A 12,758-nucleotide genomic window follows, 5' to 3' on the forward strand; every position below is an offset into this window, starting at 1 on the left:
TCCATGCCACCAGCCTCTCTAAATTGCAGAGTACTGTCCTCAAACATGTCAACTACTCTCACAATGTGATGTCACATGCAAATTTGATGAGGAAACACTTCATCTCCTCCTCCAGGTCACTGATCACAGTACTAAACACAATAGGTCCCAGTACAGTACTTCACTTCTAACTGGTCTCCAGGTGAAATACAAACCATTAACTGCTACGTTTTGAGCCTGACAATCAAGCCAGTCCTCCCATCCAAACCATAACATTGCAACTTTATAAGAAAGATGCTATCAAAACCAATCTCAAAGCCTGGATAAACTCAAGATAAATGATGGGCAAACTGCCATAAACAATATTAAATCTCATCTGATGGCATTTAAGGTCTTAGTATATATACTTAGTGTATATATAAAGGTGCCAGGACTATGAATAAGTATATAAAAGATACTCAGGAACTTCAAACAAGGCCATTTTAATTTCTGCTTAGGGGAAAAAAAAAAAACCAAAACTAAACACAAAAACAAGACCGAAATCAAAACAACTGCATTAGATTTCTTCCTATTAAGGAATAAAACATAGGACTAACGAAAAATGTGTTTATGTATGAAATAGAAGGGTTTTAAGTTTCAGAATCTGTAAATGTAGTCCATGAAAATAAAAACTAATTTCATCACCCAACCAAGGGAACCTAAAGTCATTACCCACCTTACACCATTTCATGAATCATGAAATGGGAAAGACTTCACACTATAAGAAACAAAGCAATACAAACACCTACTTAAATGAAAACTGAATTTATTTATCAATTTAACTGATTAGTATTATACCTACAGCTGCAACCCATGCCTATGTATCTCTGCCAAATTACTCTGTGAATAGACTGTTGTTTCAGTTGTCTGAAAAGGGAATTTGACATAGAAGGTTACTGTTTTGATGAAAGGATTTTAACTACCTGGACAGCACTTGATTGGCTACTACAGCTCAACCCAGATTGAATAATCTGAAGATCAAACTAAGGAATATCTCTATATTAGCAATATAAAAGAATCTATGGAAATGCCAAAACAAGTCCCATGTTGGTGTATTTCATGAAATTAAAAAAAAAAATCCTCAGTTATTTGAAGGTTTTCCTCATATAATTCTCCCTGCTGCACATTGAACATCTTCCCATCCCTGAACATCCCAACAATCTAAAAATTATTGCAGTTGAAAATACTGCACCTCTTGCATATAATGACCACACTCAGAGAAGCACCTTTGTAGTCATTTAGTTTGTTGTATGTAACAACTTGCATTATTTTTCTCATTTACCATGTAACAAGTAAAGTAGCTCTTCAAAATGACAACACCTCTAGTATTTATGAGGCTTATCACTGAACACCAACTTCATACAATATTTTTGTCAAAGACATCACAAACTAAACCTAACAGAAATCCCCAGTGGTTTCACTTGTTAGCTCCAGTGTCAGACTGTAGCACGCTGACATAACATAGCTTTAAACTAATTCCTGCCTTGTATCAGCTTATATCATAGGTTCCATATTGTCAAACTTCAAACATTTTTCTCTGAGTCTCAAATGGAAGAGAATAGAGGAGTAATGACAATCCTGTGGAGAAAATAGGCCATGGGTTTGTAAATACAATGGGTTGTTTTGCATTAGACCAATGAACAAAATTATCCTCACATTCATCATCAATTAGAATTTTTACATGACAAACCCAGAGCATCCTGCTGAACTCAAATCACAGCTGGCAATCCTGCAGCCCAATGTGGCAAGGCAGCCACTGTCTTTGAAACAGCTCCCTTCATTGCTACAGAGAAAAACCACGAGGAGCAATAATAATAAGCTGTTGTCCTGACAACCTTACAAAGTAAAACCAAGGCTTACTTTACTACAGCAGAACAGCAAGGACAACCTGATCACTGTAAACTGCTCCTAATTCTTCAACAGCAGACAGCCACTGCAATAAGGAAGATCAGCACAGCAAAATACATATGCTTGCTTACACGTTGTAGATTATGTGCACATTAGGCGTGAGGACGTATGAATATACACAGCCACAGTGTTCTGATCTTTTTTCCCCCACTTTGTGTCACACAAATATTACAATGAGATTTCATTCTAAAACATGCCAGGTATTCATATTTAGTGCTGAGAGGCCAGGAAAACACTTAGGAGTGCTCTTTTCCTTGAATGTACCTAAAAATAGGAAATAATTAGCTTTGAACAGAAACCAGAAATGAAAACAGTCAGAGAAGCATGATTAAATAATTTGTAACACTGAGGTGGAAAGAAAAAAAAAAAGGAAAAAAACCAACAGACTGAAAGTTCCCATCTTTCACAAATACCTTCTTCATAAAATAGAGGAGACAGAACTCCTTTTTGCAGTGACAGTTTTGCTAAGTACGCATTAATTGCAGTATTTCTTTTTAATCCCCTACATGAAAGGGAAAAAAATACCAAAACATATTTTAACAGTATGTACATTACTAACACCTATAGAAAGTTTTACTCTGTCCCCACTCATCTTAATTGCTGTTTTAGTCTCATATCATTTCACAATTTATCAATTTGACTGAAGTGACTGTAAAAATCCAAAATTAAATACAAGGTGGCCCAGAATCTCCTCTCCCTCTCATATAGATAGAGTAAAACAAGTGTCAGCAAAAAAACCCTGAAAACAAAACAAACAAACAAATCAAACCAGTAGAAAAATTTTATGAAAATATTAAAACACATTTTGCTGCATTTGAATTAACCTGCCACAGAACCTCTAGTGTTCTCAGAGTACCTTTCCATATAAAAACATTTCAAGTACCATAATGTGTTGCTTCTGTAATACGTAAAGCAGTTCTATAATTTCATCACAGATTGTATCAGGTTTAAAATAAAAGTTAGTGAACCTAAAGGGAAATGGAAGAGCAAATTGTTGAGTTTTATGAGAGCTTTATAAGTCTCATCTTTTAGCTTTTGAATCATAGGTATTTCACAATATGAATTTTCAGTCTGAAATTATATGAAAATGATTTGATGGGATTTATGTTAGAGGACACATATTACACATAAATAAAGGCACGCATTATCACAATCCACAGCCACTATGTAGGCGAGAATTTGAGCAGTGAAGGGAGAGGGGAAGGAAAGAAGAAAGAGCAAATAATACAGACAAATATCTGCAGAGCTGAATATGGGACTTTGCAGGACTGAGGACAACAAATGAAGGCATTATATAAGAAAAGATTCAAACTCAATGGCAAAACTCCAAGTCCTGTGCTCAGAATTTTATTTAAGCTGTTGAGGGGGAGGGGCAGTCATGACAACTTCAGCTACTGCTATCTTCCAGCCTCCTACCTACTACAAGCCAATTTACTATCTCTCCTCTACCTAGCCTCCTTCTAGACTCCCTCACTTTCAAAACAGTGATGGTATCTTTCTACATTACATGTCGTAACTTTAAAAAAAAAAATTTAGTACAGGTCATTTTTGTAAGGAAAACAGAATCCCCAGTTAACAGTAACTAAAACAAATGTCTACTTCATTCAAACATTTACTATTCTTAAAATGTTTTACAAGCATCAGATCCAATAAAGCTGTTTGCTTGCAGATCCAAAAAGACAGGATGGCAGCTGCTTACATTTATTACATGTTCAGAAGACTACCTCCATAAGGATTCAAGACTTTTTTTAAACAAAACCTTTAATTATGTATAGACTGCTCATTATTTAAGAAGTTCTAGAAAACCAGAAGAATCCACTTATAAATCTTGAGTAGCTAACTGCTGATGTAATTACAGTTTCATGATCCAAACAAGAGCTTACACATCCTTTTAGTAAGAACTATGGTGCAAAATATTCACAATGACATTTCTGCCTATTGCTGTCCTGTCTAACTAAAAACTAGAAGAGCATCACCAATTATAATAATCCTTTTCAATCTTCCGTTCATTCAATTATGCATGAAAGTGGCTTTAAATCTGGGGTCAGTGCTTTACTACAAAGGAAGACAGGTTCTCTCTCATTTACTTCTGTCATGATAAATCAGATGTTTAACATGAAGTCTGCCCTTTCAAAACAAAGTAAAAAATACAGCTAGTCATGTGAAGTCCTGGCAATTCTTAAAAATCTAACCAGTCATATGGCATCATCACTGAATGTCATGAGGAATTACTGTTATTCTTAATGCCATTTATGTGAACAACTAATGTTTAACAAATAAGTAAACAAACAACTTTGAAACATACTTTTCAATTACTAAATACAAATTCCCTCATAAATTCTTCTTACTGGATTCTTGGATATGGTAGACAGCCTTCACAGTATTTCCTCAAAATTCAGGTAGAAAAACCAGGGTAGAAAAAGACTGTCAAGACACCTCTACCTTAAACTTCCTGTTCAGATTTATGAGGATGAAAAATCTCTTGAAAATAAAGAGATAAACTGAAGTTGGTCTTGACTTAGCAAGTGATAAGGGTTTCAAGAATTTGATATAAATTATGTCTCCTAATATAAGAAAATTTTCTACTTTGAGTACAATATTGCAACATATATAAAACAACAGCCATCTTCACTTCACTGATCTACAACCCAGATTATCCAAACATTTTAAAATTGCAAAGCATTTTAAATTGTAAAGCAAAAATTGCATGGAAAGAGAAAACCCTGATTTCATTTCAAGCTGTCAAAACAGCTACTGTTGGTAATTTTGGATGACTAACGTGAGAAACTAGATAACCCAGTGCCCCACCCTCTTTCCACAATCTGTAACTTATATTATCATAATAACATAGCATTTCTCACTCAATATTACCAAATCAGATCTCTAAGCAGTAAAAGGTATGAACCTACTCAAAATATTTTAACTTCCAACCGTTTAAATATGATCTTAGCTCCAGCCAAGGCAAGGAGAAAATATTTACTTTCTCCTGCAGTTCGAACTGGTGATCTGCAGATAAAAAGCTTATGTACAATGCCTATGAAGCTGAAAGTGAAAAAATGAACTGCCTTCGTTCAGTTGTAAAGGTCAAAAACAGCAAAAGGGATGGTTTTGCCTGTTTGACCACTGCTTTGCCTAGTTCCTCATTTGACTCTCTTCATTTGCAAGAGTATTTCACAATGCACTTGAGTAATGGCATGTCAGTGTATGTCTACAAAAAGAAGACCACATTATCTCTCTTTCAGGAAAATGAAATATAAACCTTTAAAAATACTGTATGCACAATAAGCAGATACCAGCTAGAAGGAACTGAGGTTTTATTTAGTTCTAGGCTTTGCATTATATCCTTGGCATATACAAACGAAATGATCTTTAACTGATACAACAGGATTGGTGAAACAGTCTGGCATCCTTACAAGTAAGTATTCCTTCTTGTTACATCGAAGTGCTGCATGACCTGGTAAGGTAACCCACTGGGCATGCAAAACCAAGACAATACATTCAGAGACCTCTCTAAATCTAGCTTTATATGAATGCTACATAAATTATAAATCAACTGTTGTGGACCCTAAGTGATGTTTAAATATCTATAATGCATTAGAGCTCTTGATGATTTAAACATGTTTGCATTAATAATAAAAGATATTTCAAAGATCAAATTTAAGATTGAAGTATTTCAGAGCTGCCACCGAAAAAGTGAATGGAGGGCAAATAACACATTCCACTGACAACAGGCACAGTTATGGAAAAAAACCCACAAGAAATAGAGTAATACGGCATCAAGGCCAGGCATTCCTATATCCAGCAGGCTGTGATGCACTACCTTTCTGAATCCAATTCCAAAATGTTTCAGTCTAAGATAGTCAGGTACAGAATCTGGGAAAAAATAGTTGGACAATATCAATGCACGATGGTCCTTTTTAAAATAAGCCCATGAAACTAAGTAACAAATAAGACCGAATTATTGGCTTTTCTCAATTTTCAAACATCCTGCCTTATGCAGTTGCCTTCCTTTAAAGCATCGTAAATATTTTGCAGAGTTACCTTTCAACTAAAACTTTCTTTAGATATCAGTGACACATATGTAAAATAATGCCTAAGCAGCAAGATAAGCTGATCAAAACAATAAATTATGTCAGCTAGTAAGCAAACTTCAAATTTTGCTCGGGTCTAATCAGTGCAGAACTGACCAGAACATAGTTTACTATTTACGTGAAGAAAAAAAAAATAGACAAATACAGAAATAGCAGGCTGCAGAGCCAGATTACATGCTTTCCTTCCCTGTAGGATAGCTGATATAAGAAAGCCATCTAGTGTTAACTTTTAGAAGTGAAAATTGCGCACAAAAGAGCTCACGGAAATTTACATGTGCAATTCTCTTCAACTTTGCATATCTTTTGCATCATAAAAAATAGAACTCGTTTCCTCTAGAAAAGCCAGGTTGAAAGCAAGTATTCAAACTACTGATGTATTGAAATAATGCAGCACCAAGTACTAAGGTAGTTTACTGACCTACTTTGTGAACCTTAACAGCCATATCTGAAACTTGTCGACTCCGGAGTTGCCTTTGTCAAGCCTGCATAACGCTACTTCCCCATTCACAGGGGCTCTCACCAGCCCAGCAAGGCGCTGCAGCGGAACATCGAAGGGGTGCGGAGCCAGGAACATAAAATCTAAAGCAAAGTTGAGCCCAGCTATCTACCATTTAATGAACTCGAACGCTAAGTTTGGAGAACGGACCACTGAACAGCTATCAGAATATTACAATATAACAAAGAGTGCAAAAGGATGCAGGTTGCGCCTTGTATCCAGTAACTAAATAAACAGCATTAAAATCATTTAAGGAAACTGCACGGGCTGAAGATCCTTTCCCTCCGCCACCCCGAGCGCTCGGCGATCCCCACTGAACCGTCTCAGCTCTGAACAGCAGCTCTACCCCACGGATGTCCGATCCAAGCAAACTTACTCCGTAATTGCCATTATTGTCGAAGCGAGACCGGGAGAGGGGAGCGGCGAGCCCCGGCTGCCGCAGCCGGTGGCAGAGCCGCCCCGCAGGTGACCGGCGACCCGGGGGACACCCCCGCCGCCCCCGCGGCCATTACTCGGGAGCCAGATCCGAGCGCTATTTATAAAGGCGACGTGCGGGAGCGACCCATCCCGAGCGCAGCCACTCCGCCCCGGCGCGGCGGGCACAGAGCGGCGGCCGGGGCGAGGACGGCGGGCTGGCGGGGAAGGGGGGCCCGCGGCTCCTCGCCGCTTCCCCGCTCCCTGCACCAGCGCTCCGTCCTTCCGCGGAGCCCGGAGCAGCCGAGCCTCCCTCCCGACGGCACCTGAGGGGAGAGGACGTGGGTCCTTCACGCCCTTCCCCAAGCTGCCCCCGAGCCCTTCCCGGCACGGAGAGCACTCGCACGCCCCCGGGGCACGGACGCGGTGCCGGGCGCTCCTTACCTGGTGCCGCCGCTGCCGCGGCCGCCGCTGCCCGCGCTCCGGCTGCTCCAGTCGCGGGACCCCCATGCCCCCCCCCACGCGCACACGGGCTGCGCTCCGCTCTCCGCCAGCGGCGAGCAATCCTCTCCTCTCCTCTTCCCTCCCGCGGGACACGCCACCCGCGGGGAGCCGGAGCCCTGCACGGAACCGGGGGGCGTCCGCTGGGGTACTGCGGGCCGGCTGCGGGTGCCGCTCGTGCCCGTCCTCCTCTCTCCCCCGCGCTGCCCCGCGCTCTGCCCGGCGCTGGCTCTGGAGTGCGGCTCCGCGGCCGGACGGGGAGGCGGGAGCGGCGGGCGGGGCGGGCGCAGCCCCGACACTCGCACCCGAGCGCGCCGGCCCCCGCGCGCCCGCAGGCCCCGCCCCTGCCGCCGGCCCCGCCCCCATTGGCGGGGCCGGCGAGGCCCCGGGGGAGCGCCAGTTCCGCATTGGCCGCTCGCGCTGTCGCGCTCCCAGCAAGGCCCAGGCCCCGCCCCCCGCCGAGACACCGCCCCCCCCGCCCCCGCCCTTGGCCCGGCCCGGCGCGGGGGGGGGATCACGGGGTGTTCCGGGACAGGCGGCCGGTTTGGGATGGGGAGCGAGCAACAGGTGGGGTGAAGGACGGAGCGAGGCAGAGAGTGAGGGGTCCCCGGGAGGGGCCCTCTCCGCAACGAGCTGCTGAGCACCCGGTCCTTTAGCGGGATCGGGCCCCCCAGCCCCTCGTGCCCAGGTGAGCCCCGGCGGAGCGGAGCCGAGGCGGAGCGCCCTGGCACCTGCCCCTCCCCCTGCCCTGCACGGGCGCTCCTCTTCGCTTTCAAGACCCTGGACAACGCCTCTCAGCCCCGGGCCCCCGGCCCTTGCCTCTCTGCCGCCCCCGGGCTCCTGAGCCCCCCGGCTCCTTCCCACGGGAAGCTAGGGAGTGGCGAGCAGCGGGGTGACCAGGACTCATCCTGCCAGGCTCTATATTGTCTCAGTGAATGCCCATCTGAGACCCTCCGGGCTTATGGCGGGGATGCTGTGTCCGCATCCCGGCAGTGCCTGTGCTTTAACACAGGTTTAAAGTGGAAATACCTAATAGCGATGAAACACATGGCAGTGGAGTCCTTGGGATTGCGTGCTCTGTCTCCTCTGTACCACTCTTAAGTTGCACATGATCAGGAGCGTGGTGCTTTCCCTCTGTGTTGTGCAGCCCTGAGCAGGTTTAGTTTGCCTGCCAAATAAGCCATGGCTAGGTATCCACGTTTCCTCCACCTCCTCCACGTGTTCTGGTAAGCAAACCAAAGGCTGGTTTTAGAATTTGAATTTCCCTATTTTACTCTGCGAGCTAGTTTTGTAAAGAACCATATCTGTAATCATAGGGCTCATTTCTACATAGAGGTTGCAAAATAGGAGATGTTATCAGAACTGATGTGGCTGGTCCCATCTGCTACCCCAAATTACGAGGCCTGCAATATCCTTGGAATAAAGTCTACTCCTACAGAACCCTACAGAAACAATTCAAGATTCTTTTATGTTTTTCCAGTCGTCTCTCGCTTGCTTTCCCCTCCGCCCATACCTACCTGTCATGGGTATGTAACTTTCTGGTTGTACCAGTTTGCTCAGCTCTGGTGAGCAGGCTGAATGTCGACATTTACAAGTATTCTGCTGTCTAGTAAACTTCTCCTCACTGCCTACCTTTTGATGGAAATAGAGCAGAAGGCTTTAATGGAAAGGAACTGCCACAAATATGCCAAAGATCCAGAACACCCAGGGCAGGCCAAAATTTGAGTTATTGCACTTAACTGGTCCTTTAATGCACATTTTACATCAAGAAATACGGTCCACAATCATAAATTTAAGCATTGGTTCATACACACTTATTAGAACAAACTTAAAGATGTCAACATTTACTCTAAAAGCACTAGCAAACATTACATTCACTAGTTAGGTTTTGGATGCCTGATTGAGGGTTATTGTTTTGGTTAAAATTATATTTTAGAATGTTATCTTTTCTACCCAAAATCACTAGTTCAGTTAGGGAGCAGACTGTCTCTCTACCAAAGCATGACCACAGGAATAATATTACTATGGTCCTGACAAAGAGCCTCAGAAAAAAAACACCACAAATGAAAGGAGCAGTGTATTTTTCACTGTTCTGACGGTACGACAGAAAATGTTGATGGAAACAGAAGGAATCAGGACAGGTGTAAGCGGGCACAGAATACGGTAGCCAGTGCTTGCCTCTGATTTCTATGCTGGCAGAGTCCTCAGTATTGGTGGGCTCTGGCTGCTTGTTCTAGTAAGTCTCTCTCACTCCGAGGGTAGGCTGCCTTTCGGGAGTTCAGACTCTGCAGCAATCGCTGAATTTCCCCTCCTTGCTGTCATTCCTCTAGCATGCTGCATCTCTTGCGCCGAAGGAAAGCTGGATGACCGGAGCCGTTGCTCTCCAGCCCCTGTCAGGACGGAGCGAGGCTCAGCGAGAGCCGCCGCCAGGTGTCCTCTGGCAGCAGCGCGGGGCCGCCGCCCCGGGGCCGCGCTCTCACCCCGCTTTGCTAAACTTGCCCGTGTAGCGCCCGACCCACCTCTGATGCGGCTGATTTTCTGCTGCCCGCACCGTCAGTGAAGCTAAATGGTTCTTTTATAAGCTTAGCTACGTTTCATGTGCAAACTTAGGAAGGTGGTTGCGCACTATACTAATAGCTAACACAGCTGTAATATTTTGTATGCTAAGAACAATATTTGCATATACTAACTCTGTTTTCTTTTAAAGACTCGTTTTATAAAGCACTTTGGATGCAAATCAGCTTCCTCCAAGAATATTTCGGTGTTTCACCTACTATCCTAAAGAACACTATGCTTAAAAGAACCTGACAACTTATCTGTAAGTCATGGCATTTCCTTATCCTCTGAAAAAATGCTACTCAGTCTCTACCGACTGCAGTGGTGAGATTAACTCCTTCCTGCACATAGGGTGAATTCAGCCCTCTGCATACTATTCTGTCTGAATGGGCTTAATTTGGATGTGAGAAATTTTTAGGCATTCTGCTGTATGGTACCTCCAAGGCTGATGTGCACTATTAAAGAACAGACTAACTATGGTATTGGCTGTGAATAAAAGAAATTATTTCTCAGCTGACAGAATGTACTCTGTGATAGAACTGTGACACCTTACTTAACAGGTCTAAACATTTACAGCCAACACACTAAATATTGTTTAGGTTTCATTCCCAAAAATAATTATTACCTGCATCTTGACAAAATCCAACACACCAACATGTATTAGGGTTTTGCTGTTAGGACAATCTGGAATTTCACTGTGATCACAGGGGGGTTTTTTGGTTTTGTTTGGTTTTTTTGTTTTGTTTTGTTTTTACTTCTTATTTTTTTCTTTCTCTCTTACTTTTTTTCCTTCTCACTCTCTCACTCCTCCAGTATCGTTCTTTTTGGCTTCCAGGCTACCATCTGTGTATCCTTAAGGAGTCAACAAGAGAATAACAAGGGCCAGAAACCAGAACACAGGTGAAAAGAGGTAAATAGGAGCTTCTTGCATTAATAAAGGGATATTCAAGCCTCAAGCACACAAGAGCAAATGAAGCAAGAGGAATCCCTTGCCCAAACTAGAAACCAATAAAGATATAATGGAAAAGGATGGGAAGAAAGGAGGAAACTGACTTTCCCTTCAGCTTCTAACTCTTCCAGTATGCATGTATTTTATTTGAGTTATCTATTGAAGGACACTCACTTGCCACAGATTTAGGATAAGTCACAGCAGGACAGTTCAGCCTTTGACAATATGGACACATATTGTGGTATGCATATTGCAACACTTCAGCTACAGTCCAAATAACATACAAGCAAAATTATATGTAAGACATTCCACAGGCCACAGGTTGGGGAGCTCTGATTAAGATGGGTGCCAGCTTTTTCCTTTGGTATCTTTTCTTCACTTCTCCTGTCCATACTTACTTTCAAAGTATCTAGCTCAGCCACATTTGAAGCTAGTCTTCAGACAATGTTAATACACAAGGAATTATTCCAACATCACCTACAAACTGTTTCCAAAAACATAAAGACAACTCTAACAAAAAAAGTGGACTTTTCCATTCATTGTTAGGGAAGTAGGTCTGAGTGGGATCCTTGGAAGCGGTGCAGGAGGTGGAGAATGCATTCAGTAGCCACATGACGAGGCTCGTTTTGCTGACACAAGGCACTCACAAATAGGTAAGCTGAAGAAAGTTTAGGTTTGTTTCCTCAGTCTTGGGCACAAGCCTAGAATCCAGATGAAGTAAGCGAGGGCTGAGCACAAGATCTCACCAATGCATGAAGATGTCATCTCACTCACAAATCTTTTTGCTGACATTGCTCAGTGTGTCCTGATGCAGTTAATGAGGTGAGGTGCTCTATAAGGGAATTCTGGCTAGATTTTTGCAGCAACTTCAGCTCCCTCTGGTCACACCAGAGGAAACCTGTGAGTAGCAGCAGCAAGGTAGTCACTGTCTTCACACACAGTGAATTACCATGCTACCCACAGGCTGGTGCAAAGGTCAGTGCTGCAAGTAAATCCCCAGACTCTGTGCTTCTGTAGATTCAGCAGCCCTGGAGCCACACATGCATAGCCTGGGGACACAAGAGCTCCTATACCAGTAACCACTACAGTTTGGCAGTTTCTTGTACCTCGAAGTAGGCTGAGGGTGGATTTTGTTCTTCTAACACCAAGCTACCTTTTCATTTGAACTTTGCGTGGGTGAAACTATGTACCCACACTCTGTAAAGTGCCTATTTCACATGTTCAAGCACAAGCATAGTTCACTGCAATACTAATATTTCATCCCAGTGGTTTTCCTAAGATAGGAGCAATTCAGTGAAACAAAACATCCTTTGTATCCTCTGAAACTGATTTTGAAAGCCCAGATGGCGGAAAATACTATTGGTTTTAATTAGCAATATCCTTCACATGAATCCCTTATTAACCAAAGGAGCATACTATAATTCATCTCACTTCCTCTAGTTTACTTACTACTGCCTCTCTTCTCTGTGGTTTACCAGCAGGAAACCACTGGAGGGGACATATCCAGATAAGATTAAACAACATAATATTATCATCTTTACTATAACCAGGCTGACAGCTTTTATGCTAGATGCTGAAATGAGATTCACAGACGTTTTGGGCTTCATTCACTGTGGCAAGAAGCCATTCTTTTGAGTCCAAAATATTTCACTAATATTCCTGAAGTATTTCACTTGTGACAGGCCATTTTATTTTATTTTATTTTTTTCACTGAAATGCACTTCAGACAATAACTTAGGTTCACTCTAGCTGAATGTAAAAGAAAGCAGAAGCAGGGTGTCCTGGGAGTGGATGTATCTCCAAGGGTAAGACTATGGTAGAGCAA

At 42.9% G+C, this 12,758-nt stretch overlaps 1 protein-coding gene across 3 annotated transcripts in view; it reads right to left on the minus strand.

Annotated features, from left to right (window-relative positions):
* The window catches only part of SIPA1L2 (signal induced proliferation associated 1 like 2), a 130,987-nt gene extending 123,314 nt beyond the window's left edge, over positions 1 to 7,673 (minus strand). For 2 of the 3 annotated variants that reach the window (XM_027657301.1, XM_027657299.1), the window contains exon 1: positions 7,372 to 7,673. The gene's annotated coding sequence lies outside the window, so the exon portion shown is untranslated. The remainder of the gene's footprint in view (positions 1 to 7,371) is intronic. The other variant, XM_027657300.1, reaches the window with a different exon arrangement.
* Between the last annotated feature and the right edge of the window lie 5,085 nt (positions 7,674 to 12,758).

The sequence above is a fragment of the Corapipo altera genome, unplaced genomic scaffold, assembly GCF_003945725.1.
Source record: "Corapipo altera isolate COAL_440 unplaced genomic scaffold, ASM394572v1 2c, whole genome shotgun sequence".
Classification (NCBI taxonomy): Eukaryota; Metazoa; Chordata; class Aves; order Passeriformes; family Pipridae; genus Corapipo; species Corapipo altera.